The 13,617-nt window shown below is 39.1% G+C and overlaps 1 protein-coding gene across 3 annotated transcripts in view; it reads right to left on the bottom strand.

Annotated features, from left to right (window-relative positions):
- adcy7 (adenylate cyclase 7) overlaps window positions 1-13,120 on the bottom strand; it is a 65,051-nt gene extending 51,931 nt beyond the window's left edge. For 2 of the 3 annotated variants that reach the window (XM_084929065.1, XM_084929083.1), the window contains exon 1: window positions 13,004-13,120. The gene's annotated coding sequence lies outside the window, so the exon portion shown is untranslated. Of the gene's footprint in view, window positions 1-12,282; window positions 12,979-13,003 lie in introns of those variants that run through there. The other variant, XM_084929075.1, reaches the window with a different exon arrangement.
- Window positions 13,121-13,617: the final 497 nt, after the last annotated feature.

The raw sequence follows: 13,617 nt of genomic DNA, 5'->3' as shown, positions 1-13,617 counted from the left end.
AGTCGACCGCACACCATTTCACTTCCTTAACAACCGTGACTCATTTCCCTAACAACTGTGCAAGGACAGTTTCGTTAAAAAAAAAAAAAAAAAAGGATCCTGCAGCCACTGTATAATTAGTCACAGATGGATGCTGTTATGAAAGGAATGACAGATTTTAAGTCCTGTCAAGACAAACAGTGAATCTATTTGGGATAGATAAGCACAGATGCAGATAAGAACCAAGCATTTATTATTCATTTATGGACACATGGTTCCTGTCATCAAGAGGAGCAGTAATGATCCTTAAAAGGCTCTAAAACTGAAATCCATTCCATGATTACTGACAAATGAGAGAGATGCAGCCACAAAAGCATAACACAAATCTTTATTGCTACAACAACTATCAACTAGAAGACAGATCACCAAGCCAGAATAGATGAGCTTACAATGCATTAACAGAACACCAGTCTTTTGACCGTGTGACACCTGAGCCTGAAGCTTTGGGCTGCATCACTGGACCACTGCCTCCCAAATGGTGTTGGCAGTGACCCATGTGACAGCCCCACAAAGGATGAAGTGAGTGTGGCGTATGCGAAAGAAATGATATTTTAAAGACAGTGGCTTTCTTTTTCTACACAACAAAACAGAAGCATTCAACGAAACTAGATATGTGCAGAGGCTAATAAGAAGGCACTTTATATCATAATGAAAAGATCCTGCAATATTAAAGAGAGAATGTAAACAATCAGAAGATAAACTATGGTGCGACGGTGGGGAAGTAGAACGCTGTTTCTAAAGAAGGAAGCGTCTGACAGAACCGTATTAAAGAAGAGAGAAAAGGAGGATATCAAATCATAATTTGCCCATTACGTGTACAGGGTGTTCCCATCGATACCTTTGGGGAATCCCCAATTACATGAGGTTTGTGATGCTACCAGATTGTAACGTTATTATTTATGACAGTGATATTACAGTAGGATGTGTCAATAAACAGTAAAAATAATAACTTTGTTTGTTTTTTTAAACACTCCGAATTTATATAAATTGTAAAAAGTAAAGTATATCAATACTGCTTTGTTTGACAAAAATCAATGCATTTTCCTGTTATTTCTAATACTTCGAGAAATGCCTATATTATGCCTGACAATAAAACTCAAATTAACAAAACTTGTTACAAATACTTAAAAATACTGGCTAAGACATCCTAATGCATACTCAATCTTCCAGGTAAGGAAATCCCAAAACATTGATTCTGTTCATCTGGCCATTGCGTTTTCAGTGGAAGAGCCGTTTCGTCACTCATTCAAGTCATTTCTTCAGTCCTGGCTAACTGCAGGTTTCCTCAACCGTATAGACAGTACATGTGAATAAAACACCTCCAGTCAACCGAGACTGAAGTTACTTGGATAAGTAATGAAAAGTTTCTTCCACTGAAAACACAACGTCCAGATGAACAGAATCAACTTTTTGGGATACTGGCCAAGACCTTTCTTCTCTACCCTAGTGTAAATGTCACTTACTCGTCTATCATCTTCCTACACTGCAGGTTTCCTACATAGCTATGCTAATACTGCACGAAAGAGAGCACTATTTTGTTGCCCTGTGTTGACCCAGGGTGAGCTCTAAAACCTGCAGGGACACCGGCCATCATGGACTGGGATTGGGGACCCCTGCCCTACAGCATCTGAAGCAATTACATAGCATTATTCAAAATCCTTTTGGCAAATTAGTTATCTTTCCACTGTGTCACCACTACCACAGTCACAGATTCTCATCAACCACATGGACACCCTCTTTTATTTGTGTATTTGTCTCCTTCTGTCTAGTGCAGTCGCAGTGCTACAGGTGGACCAGTGTTTGTTGAAATAAATTACGTTATGGCTGTAAACTCCACCCATGCTTTAGAGTAAACCCAAAAGAGAACATAGCCAAGTAACTTTGGTTAAGTCAACAGACCAATGATGAGGCGCTCCCTTAAGCCAGAGCTGATGTTTTGCTCCTAAGTCCTGACATGTTGCTGGCAGTTTACGCTTGCTGAGAGAGGTTGGAAGCAGGTCATCCTCTACAGGCAACTCTATGACAAGTGGCTGCAGGAGCATTGGGACTTCTAAAAGGAACAGAGCCAGATTGATGCAGCAGTTGGGCATTGTACAGATAACTCTTTGGTTGTATTTTTTCCCCTGTTTCAAATTCTGCTGTTCATATATTGACAAGCACTGACGTATGCGTCAGCCAAAATGATGACTTTACCAAGTGAGAACTGATATTTCTAAAAATCCACCCCAGTTCAGTTTTGGTACATATATTTTTGCTGTCTCTGGGTGAATAAAGACTAACCGCATGAGAAAAAACAAAACAAAACAAAACAAAAAAAACCAGAACAAAATAAAAAAAACAAAGAGTATGCCACCATCGCACAAACAACTCAAAAACTCAAAGCATACTACTCTATGAAACAATCTGATGTTTTCTGTTCCATTGCCAAAATTGGATAAATCTTCGTTACAGTTCATGATCACCGCTTTGGCTAGTGTTGATATATGCTGTAGCTTTGTACTTTTGCAGTTTGGGTCTGTATATGTCAACATTTTATCTGGAAACCAAATATAAAAATACTTGAATAACCCTAGTTGACCAGATAAGGCACATCTATGACATCTACATAAAGGCATGTGCTTTTCAGTTTACCCGAAACATAATCTTATCTATTCCAATTTAAATTGTGCACCCCAAGACCCATCTGACATTTTTCCAACAGCATTCCCAGCTTTTATCTTAGTCTCTGCACTATTCATTCGATAGGTCATCTACCAGCTCTTCTTCCCAAACAGAGAGCCAATCCTGGCTAATCACTCATTAACCAGCCAAGCACAATGAGCAGCTTGTTGGAGCAGGAAAGTGCCGCAAGCCTCCCTGTGGCATGCAAACACCACATATTTCTGAAAATGTGAATGCACAAACACAAAACAGCACACACCAAGAGCAGCGCTGTGTACCAACTAAATAACTACAAGCTTGAGGCTAAAAAGCTCTATAGGAAAAAATATATACACTGAGCAAATTAACTGTAAGAAAAGTAATATTTGCATTATATCGTTGAATATTGCATCACTCCCTAAATATCCTTCAAAAATTGGTAAAAATAAAGACTTTCCTTGTCTTAGAGTTATTCACCTGCTGAATTCCTTTTCGGTTCAGTGTCCTTAGTTACTAATGTCTTTCACAGGCAAGTTTTCATTTCTAAAATGAGTTCTGCAAACTCTGTGTCTCAATGGCACTTCTCCAGATGAGGTGCTCTTATAAGCATTACATAATGTCCTTGAACCACAGCAAGCACAATACTCTGAAAATGAAATTGGGAGGAAAAAAAAAAAAAAAGTAAGAGAGAAAGAGAGAAAGAGCAGGACACCCACACATCTGCACCATCCAAACTCAAACAAGCATTCAGAGGAGGCAGGCATCGCCTCATGCCAGCTGCAGGGCATTTCAATGTTCAAAATGGCTTTCGATCAAGAAGTAAGAGACAAAAAGGTCATCTCATATGTATCCATGGGACGCGAAAACATTTTACAGCCAACAAATCTCTTGCCAGTACATCAACACATTAGACAAGATTCATAAATCTGAAGATAGTATCGATTGGCTCTTTTTGGCAAATGTTTTGCTTTGACTGTGTACATACATCAAAATGTATCTTATCACCCAACTGCTGAAGGCAGATTAGAATGAGTGTTGACACAAAAGCACTGTGGGCGAGGAGGGTGTCCAGGAAATGGAACAATTTAACAAATGGGGTGAAGAGGCATTTCTCTAATGGCACTCCAAAGCATCCCATCTCAGCAGCACTGATCCTCTCCAAACAGCAAAACTAAGAGGGCATGGCCTTTTATGGCCCCTAGAGAGCTTTCCTGGCAAGATACATTAGTAGTCTTGATCAAGTGTGATTGAAACTGGACACTAGAGGATGACAAGAGAGCAAACAGTAACGGTAGTTACTGTCCTACCATTTATTTCCCTAAAAACCTACTTCAAAAGTTGAAAAACAGCACAAAAAACCCCAACAGCAAAACCTAAAGGGGTTTCTCCATAACCTTAGAAAGCAAACACTCTCATGCAGTCGTCATTTTGTTGCTTGTATTTGGGCACAGAATTCACAGTATTGGATGACTCCGCTTAATCTTTGAATTAAAGTGTTTTCAGTCCCACTGCTACAACTGTATAAAAAAAAAAAAAAAAAAAAAATCACACACATTTTCACACAGTCTGTCTTTACACACATTTGTGAAAGCAAAGAGCTCACTGAATTTGAGTCTGGCACTGTAATAAGATTCCAACACGGCAACAAGTCAGTCTATGAAATTTCTTCCCTCATAAATATTCCATGATCAGTTGTAAGTGGCAATACTGCAAAGTGGAAGCATTTAAGAACTACAGCAGCTCAGCCACAAAGTGGCAGACCATGGAAAGTTTCACAGCGGGTTGTCAAGTGTTGAAGTGCATAGTGCGCAAAACAGCTGGGAGACTAACATAAATACTCCATGAGATCAGTATCCCTGATCCCCCGATCTGATATTTGACTCAAAAAGCCAGATCTGACATTGGTGACAAGTAGATGCTCTATGGGCAAATCCATTCATTTCAGTTATAGGTTGTGTTGCGTACACCACACATCAACGGCAGTGCACAAGCTGCAGGAGAGCCAAAACAGGTTGGAAGAAGCAACAGTTGGCAGGAATTTCATCCCTGTGGTGTCAACAGTTTTTCTTTTGTATGTTTGCAGAAATCTTTATACTGTAAACTGTGGTCAAGTGAGCTGAGTGATGGTGCATTCCCTCTATTCTTAGGTTTGGTTTAAAACTTGCAGTAACTTGCAGTAAAGCTTTTACTGCATTTCATCACTAGGGAAACAGTGCTTAAGTGAAGCCTGATTATAGTCAGGCTGATCAAGTTAGTCTGGATCAAGTGGAACCTATCCCATTTTATTTTGGGTGAGAGGCAGGGACTTCCTGAACATTTTCAGAAATACATATATTTTTTGCCACCCATAAGTCACAATTGCAAATGAATGACATACTTATTTTCTCACTTTTGAGTCATTTTCTCAGAATTTTCAGTTAGTAAGTCATAACTTGGATATATGCAACTCAAACTTTGTAATCATAAACCAAGAGTTTGACTTATCGATAGCAAATTATGTTTTCATTATTCAGTGTTTGAAACAAGCTTCCACAGACAGCTCACTGGCCCATCACAGGGTAAAACAAGATAAGTTAAGAAGAAAATAAGTGGCACTTGTAGAAAGAAACATGTTTTAAGGTAGATCAGAATAAATCTCACTATATGAGAATCTTTGAAATAAATCTTGGAAATCTTATCATGTGCATTAACAGAACAGATTTTTTCAGGATTAATAGTTAGTTCATTTTGATAGAGGGCAAGTTCTGTCATGCATACCACATTTTTGCGGTGACAGTCATGAAATGGGCAGCAAGGGCAAGGAATGGAAACAGAGTGGGACTAGAAACAAGTGGGTGTAATAATGATGACTAAAAAGCAAAGACAACCATATTAGGATTTCTCATCCTCTTGCTCTTCAAACAGCCAGCTGTTGCTCTAGCTATACTTAAGAGGTAAAGTCATAGTTTGTCTAAAACATATGCCGATTTCTTTGGTCACAGAGTCGAAAGAACTGCAGGAAAAAATGCAATCACATCTAGCAATAACTGATTAAATCAGATGTGGACGTTGCCCTGATATAAGATTTTGAAAAATAAATAAATAAATTCACACCAGAAGTTATACTTTTACCACCATTTCTGCTGTTGCAAAAGTCTCAGAGTTAAATTCAGGATCCTTTGTGTGCCATGTCTCTCTCTTATAATGTATGCAGTAAAGTCTGAAGAAGTTTCTTAAGTGAGAAACCTGTCCTGGATGTTTCTTCCTAAAAATACACGGCTCCAAATATCACGGGCTCCTTCTTTTAACTTGAGTATGTGGAAAGCCACAGGTTATCGGCTTTTGTGCTTCGCAGGTCGTCTTAACATTTCTTTCCCTAAGTGATTATGAAGATTTCTTTTACTTAACCTTAATAGCACTGATTTGAAACCGTGATTGTATGTCTGTGTGAATTGAAAGTTCCTGTAATGACCCTGTTTACCATCTTCAAGTAATTTTTCGAACCACAAATTATTATTTCTGCTTCACACTATGATGAAATTCAAAACACACACACACAGTAGCACTCTACTACCCTACCACGAAATGTAATTCAGAGACGCCACAGATCAAAATTTAGTGCAATTAAAAAGGCAACTCAACATTTGCCGAACATACGAAAGATTGAATTTCCTTTTTTGTGTCCAAACTGACAGAAAATTAGAAAAAATGACATGTAAACATGCCTCTAATGTACCCTGAATGTCACACCGCCAGACAAAATTTTACAAAGAGCTTGGCAGAATTCTGAAATATTTCTGACCACTTTGACAGCAACTATTTTCTACAAAAGTGCCGCATAAACAGAGCTTAAATTTTTTGACTGTCAGTTGTTTTCTATCTTGAGCTGTTCTTGATGCCCAGGAATATTTCTATTAACTTTAATTACACTTGTCCGCCTTCCACCACTACCGTGCGCCACCTTCAAAATGAGTTCCTACTAATCAAGCAATGCAGAAGCCCCCCAAATTGTGTTCCTTGAATTGTCATTTCAGGTTGGCTCCAAAGAAAAGTCAAGGATTAGTTATAGCTTGCGTGATTTTGGAGCTTAGCACTTAGTACAGAATGCATAATCATTTGGACTCTTGTCTTTCAATCTACTAAAGTTTAGACTACAAACTGTCACAGGAGTTGGGCAATAAAACCAAGTATTAGCCCAATGTTCTGTCAGCCATGATTCTGGTGACGTCAATGACAACAGCCTTTGAACCTTGGTTGACTTTAGAGACCCTGTCCCAGTGGCATCCTCATCCTTTTCATCCTATAGTTTCACAACATCTTGTTGGGAAAAGATTCTGGGAGAAACTGATTCAGAGACATCGCCGAACCAGACGTCATCTTCACCCTACTCTCCACGGACTCATGTTTTTTTAAGACCAAGATGAGATTAGGTTGACTTTAAATATATGGAACAAGTGCAAGCAGTGTGAAAACAATCCGGAGAGCTTGGTGGTTCTGGCGCTCGACAGTAAGTGGCCTGATTCACTGACCGATGTTTTTGCTCTGTTTTTATAGCTGTGTTTACATCCATGCTTTAAACACTGAGCTGTCACGTGTCACTGAAAGCTTATTATCAAGGCACCATGTCAGAAGTATAGTTGAAATGATGTTTAAAGCTAAGATCAGACCGCAGGGTACCCTTCTGTAGCAATGGTTTTTGTTAAATTTTTAAAAAAAAAAAAATAGCTGTCTCTATTATTATGCAAGAAATAAAATCGCGCAAGAGAGGATAAAGCAAACGAGCATTTACAGCATGCACGATGAAGACTGTGCTGAAAAAGGATTAGCTGTGATCCCTGGGTGAAAGCACTAGAGTCGAGAGTTAATGAGTCCGATTAGTCCCCACTGTGTGTTCGAGGATTAGCACACTGTCCGCCTAGAGGAACCCTTTTCCTTTCGAGCCTGAAGGGGAGAGACAGCAGAGCGAGAGAGCCTGCTCCGAAGCAGATGAGAGAAAGTGAGATTGAAAAATGAGCGACGAAGAGAGAAAAGACAGGAAAGAGGGGAGAAATTGGAGAAATTATCAGTGCTGTAAGTGGCTAGAAGAATTTTAAGAACATGATGAGGTCTAATAACAACAGAAAATGCCTATTAGTAAGAAACACTGCCTGTGTGTGTGCGTGCATGTTTAATGAGGACAAATCTGGATGGAATTTCTCTACTGAGACTGATAGGAAGGAAGTACTCAACAGTAAAGAGGGAAAATAGCTTTATCCTGACACACAACCCCATCTCAATACACTCAAAGAGATCAGACATGTACTTTAAAATGATTATTCAAAAATGATGCTTCCTGAGATTTGGTGAGGGTTTTAATGTATTAGTATTTAAAAACTTTAAATATGTTCTTGTGCTATTCTGTGTTGCCAGCTCCCACTCTTGTTGGAAAAAAAACGTGCTTTTTTTTTTTTTTTTTTTTAAATAAACATTATAGCCAAAAAGAGAAATAAGCATGATGCCAAGCAAGAACGATACTGAAAGTAGCACAAAGAGACAGCTTGTGTTCCTCTCAGCTTCACAGATGGTGTCAACTCTAGTTCTTAAGAAAAACCTGTGAGAAGTCACATTGTGCATCCGGTGAAGGTTCCCCACATTTCCTGTCAAGGTCATTATCTTTGTCAAGCACAAACCAAGAGTATATGTTGCACATAGCTGTTAGCTCATTTATATATATGCGTGCGTTTAGGTAAGCCACGCACAACTCAGCAAGATTCTCTTCAGCGCTGATGATAACGCTGTGTACCCGTTTCAAAACACAGGAGCGGTCAAATTAAACAGGGCACACTCATCTTCTTTCATTTGCTTAGAAGAGAAAGGCACCATTTACACTGCAAATGCCCATTTACATTGTGCATTTAACATAAGTTTAAATACCTATATTGAGTTATCTGTACTTTTTTTTTCCTTCACAAACTGAGGCGTGTAGGTGTCCATACTTCTGCAGAACACTTATGCAATTTAATTCGGTGGTTTCCAATGTTTGCAGCAAAAAAACCAAACAGGTCATCTGACTGAAGTTATATTTACACCAAAGGTGAAGTGAAACTCACACAAATATAGCCAGAGAAGTGTTTTTGGAAACCAACACAGAAGGGTTATAATGGATAGCTGGAATGAAGTTACAGTAACGTATTTTACCAAGCCCTAAAATTACTCTTCTCCCCAAGCCCTCTGCTTTATTACTCTGTCCATATAGGCCGTCATTCAGCTCAAATGACAAAAACAAGATTCTGTAGCTGTTGTTAACGTCTGGAGTAGGGCTATGCCATGTCATATTGTCTGCAATTAAACACTATTAATAAATGTCAAATCGAAATATCACTGCTACCGTGAAACCACGTGTTTACATTCCACAGTGTGCTCAACAATGACACAAGCCTGGGCAAGTTTGAAGGCAAGAGCCGTGCGTCAGCCTCCGAGGACGATTTAGCAAAACCCGAGCTACTTCAACAGCTTCCAACAAAACAAAATACTTTACATAATATACAGGAAAACTGTTCCCACTAAAGGTTGAACACAGCTGGTGATGTGCGAAACAAATATAAACAAATGACTCCACCAGGTGTCGCTGGCTGCACTCCATTATGACAGGAAGAGCAAAGGTGGATAGAAATTAGGGATGTGGTTACATGGTGGAAAAGCTAGCTTGGCCCAGGTGGTTAAAAAGCTCGATCCTAAATATAACATTTCAGGTAGAAAATATTTTTGATAACAATGTTGAAGCTTGCTACCGCTCTCTGTAAGCTACAAGGATCAATGAAAAGATACTGTCAGTAACATCATTATCGCAAATTTTCTTGAAATATTGTGGTATCATTTTGCGGCTATACTGCCCATCCTTTGCTTGGAGACCAGACAGACTCAGGTATCCGCTAACCAGGGTTGTCACGATACTTGAATTTCAAAACTCGATACTGATACCGAGGAAAATACTTGATACCCGATACCATCTTTGATATCCACGGGGACATAGTGTGTTTTGGACATACTATGTCCTGTCAAATGGACACTGTCTGGTGACATTTGCTGCCTACCTTCTATATTAATGTTATAGCTTTATTACTCAACCATAGCTGCAAGCTACTACCTTACTGATAACAGACAGAAAGTGTGGCTATCGGATAATTGCTAATAGTGTTTCACAGTATTATCATCAAATTTTACAGTGGAGTTAGTAATTGGCCATAGCTTAATGAGATAAACACCAAACCAAAGGATGCAAATTTGAATAAATTTGATTACGTTAGCCTACAAAATGACCTGATTCATTTTACTCCAATGCATTAACATTTTTACTAAGGATGCATGACAGTGCAGACTATGAATACATAACATGAAAAATAATGGTTTTCAACAAACCCCACTGATGAAGACATGCTAGCACTGAAACCACACACTGGGAACTGCTTTCTTATACTAGCGACATGGTCAGCTGAGGCTCCACGCGAGAGGACGAAGAAACACAAAACAACTGAACTACCAGTTATTATGAGGCTCATCACAAAGCAGACCCTGGTGTCATTCCCCACAATCTGTTTTGTTTTAGTTTGGGATTTTTTTGTGCGCACTCACAGCTAAACCCTGTCTGGGTGCATCAAACTGTAAAATCAATCTGCAAAATTACAACACAGTTTTCATCGTGTCAAAATTACATACATCATACCATCACAAAGGATAACTGCACACCAGAGGCCAATGCTAATGTATAGGTTACGATTTAGATTACAGCTGTGAACGGGTTAGGGTTATTTAGGGAATTGCAGTAACGCATTCACCTGCTGAGCCATGACCAAGAATTTAACACCACTGCCACTGCACTGCACAGACTAACCCCTCCATTACATTAAAACACATGAGCTCCATACGTCAAAACAATGCCCCTTGATTTCTCTTCCTCACAGATATTTTACACTGACCATTAAACATGTTAATCTCACCATTTTAGGCTTCAATGTTTTTCACTGCCTAGATTAAATTAAAACAAAGTGATGTCATTAAAAATAACAGCAAGTGGTCAATCCATAAGCCGCCTGTACTTATGAGAATTGGAAAAGGGATCAGATTAGTAATCAAGCAAGTGATACACAGCCGCCCCACAGAAGCTATGTCTCTTATCCCGATGGAGTCAGTAACAGTGAGTAGGCTCAAACAAGCAGAAACATGAGAATTAGCCTATCCATGTACCCAGAATATGATGGCAGGAATGCATATGTCATTCGGTTCTTGGGTTTACACATTTCTACACGTCATCACAGCGTAAACAAAAAAAAAAAGCTTTTAAGCCAAGTAAAGAGTTTATCACCAGAACAGCTTTCATACCTTGTAGAGAAGAAACACAAAGCCAATTGGTGTTTTCAGAAGTCACTTGTACAGCTACACAATCTCTTCCTGGCTCTTAGGAGAAGTAATATGGCCTTCATCCACAGTTTAAACTACCTGACGATGCCAAGAAATGACTTCGCTGCAGCTTCACTTTACGGAAAGTAATAGCTGAGGAAGTGCAACATTAAATACTCAGATGTGATGGAGTTTACATATCATTTCTCAAACTATTTGCAATAAATTATCACAAAGACCGATTTCAAGTGAAGCCATATATTGCGAGTTGTGTATGTAAGCTGTTCAGCTGATGTCTAATCTTCTATTTAGACCAAAGCAAGCGAGTGGACTGTGTGCACATAAACACATTTCCCTGAAAAGCTATACATCAGCCAACCATTATAATCCCTTAAAACTATGTCCTGTATGTTCTGCTTTCAGAGATCACATCACCTATGCTGTAACATTACATTCAGGCAAAATTATGCACACTGCTGGCTCAATAAATACATGGGCTGACAATGTGCGGTTGCTTTCTATTTAGGAAACAGACTGAACTTCACAACAACAAAAATAGCTCTTAATATGTCTAACTTTAAGATAATAATAAAACTACCTCACACTCACTGTGATGCACCCAAATAATACACGGACCATTTCCTGCAAAATAAAGAAGCCCCAGTGAAAACTGTGGTCAGTGAGATATGGGAATCAACGTTTTTCTGCATTGTGAATATATTATTAAAATCAATTTAAGGTCTTTTTAAATCCACTTAAATGAAATCTGAGCTCATAGATGGCTATCTAAAAAAAAATGGACGAACACTGTGTGAGAAGTTAACTAACCATCCGATTTTAATAATAATTTATTTTGATTTCATTAAAAATGACTCATGCTGCTTTCTCTGGGATCTCGCAGCACAGCTCCACAACTGTTGTTTTAATGACCACTAATTAAAAAGTGCAGATAACGTCATTTAATATTAGATCATTTTAAACTGATTTGTAAATAAATCAAATTCATTTTCGATTTTAAACTCAAACAGTAAAGCGCTTTCTGAAGCACGCACTGTGTTGAGCTCCAGTTACTAAAGGACTAAAGCCAGTTTCACTCTAAAATGAGCATACATGCACTGACAGGGGCACTATTCGTGGTAGAAACGGGGAGCATATGTTGTAGGAAGAGATTTGAAGAGATAAAACTATTTTAAATCAGCAACATCCAGCCTGCCAAAAAGCAACTTACTTATTAAAAACAAATATTACCTTCCCTAAAATGCACTTGTTGGTTTGAAGAACGGAAAAAAGACATCACAGGATCACTGGTAGAGTTTAATCCATGCCGAAGTAAATATACTGGTTATAGTTGGATGGGTGCGCTCAATAAATGAGTGAGAAACACTACCAGTCATTACCCGGTGACATACAAGGAGATACACATTTGACACAAACGCATGGCAGACCGAAAGCCCGTTTAGAACAAGGGGGATAAATCCACTTTCTGATTTCTCACAGTTTCAGCCAGTTTCTCCACCTACAACTCGATCAAACTCGCACTAAATATGTGACAAAGAGGATTTCAATATTAACATTTGAAGCTCTAACTCTCAAAGGCAGCTCGCTTAGAGCGAGCCAGGAGTGAGTAGCTTCATTTCCGAAACAAACCAATTGAACTTCTTGCAGTCTGGATGACAAGAGCAGGCAGGTAAAAACGCGTCAAGGAAAATCGATGCGGAGATCAAGAAAAGTGTCATTTTATTTAACTTTAGACTTCGACAAATTTACACATGTATGTAAACCTCGACTTAAATGAAAAAGGTGTTGCCAGAGATGGAAAGTTTTCCGCTGAGACATCCTTGTGTTAACCGTTTTTTTCCCCCGTGCAACCAGTTACCCTTCTCTTGAGCATGCAGGTGTTAATGTGTCAGGAAGGGTCGTTTTTGTTTTGTTTAGTTTTTTTAAATCAAACGAGAGTTTAGCATCTTACCTGAGAGACTTAAAGGTCTTCCGGGAAATAAATCGTACATAAACGAACCGGTAAGTGCACATTGAGTGCGTGGTCCCCGTGCGCCTCTTCTCTACTCTTCAATTGCCCGTGCGCGCGTTGCGCCAAGCGAGCACGCCCCTCCTCCATCACTGTCACACACCAGGGGCGTTAACCAGACTTTTTTCAACATTGGGCAAAGATGGGAGCCCCAAAAAAGGCAGGGGGGGGGGGGAGGGGGGAGAGAGAGAGAGAGAGAGAGAGAGAGACCACAGACCCGGTTAAATATAGTATAGAAAGCATTGGCTACTATTTTGAGGCTCATGCAGGAGAGTCCTATGAACTAAGAGAGATGTATTGTGTGAAGAGTAGTTTTGCACAAGAGTTTAAAACTATTTTTGCTTACGGTGGCTGCAATTATCTTTGATGTTAACTTAATATCTGTACTGCATTTATATTTCTGTCATCGTACTTATTGAGAACACTAGAAACGTCTGTGCAGTTTTGTTAAAACCACCATAAAAACGTCTTTCAAGACTGTAATTTCAAACTTGCACAGAATGTAATGCTGGTTAGCGTAGTTGCCTACAATAAAACTTTTTGGTAAGATGCTGCCA

This window comes from Perissodus microlepis, chromosome 1, assembly GCF_051167445.1.
Source record: "Perissodus microlepis isolate ML-2025 ecotype Zambia chromosome 1, ASM5116744v1, whole genome shotgun sequence".
NCBI lineage: Eukaryota > Metazoa > Chordata > Actinopteri > Cichliformes > Cichlidae > Perissodus > Perissodus microlepis.
This window is presented reverse-complemented; position numbering and strand designations above follow the sequence as displayed.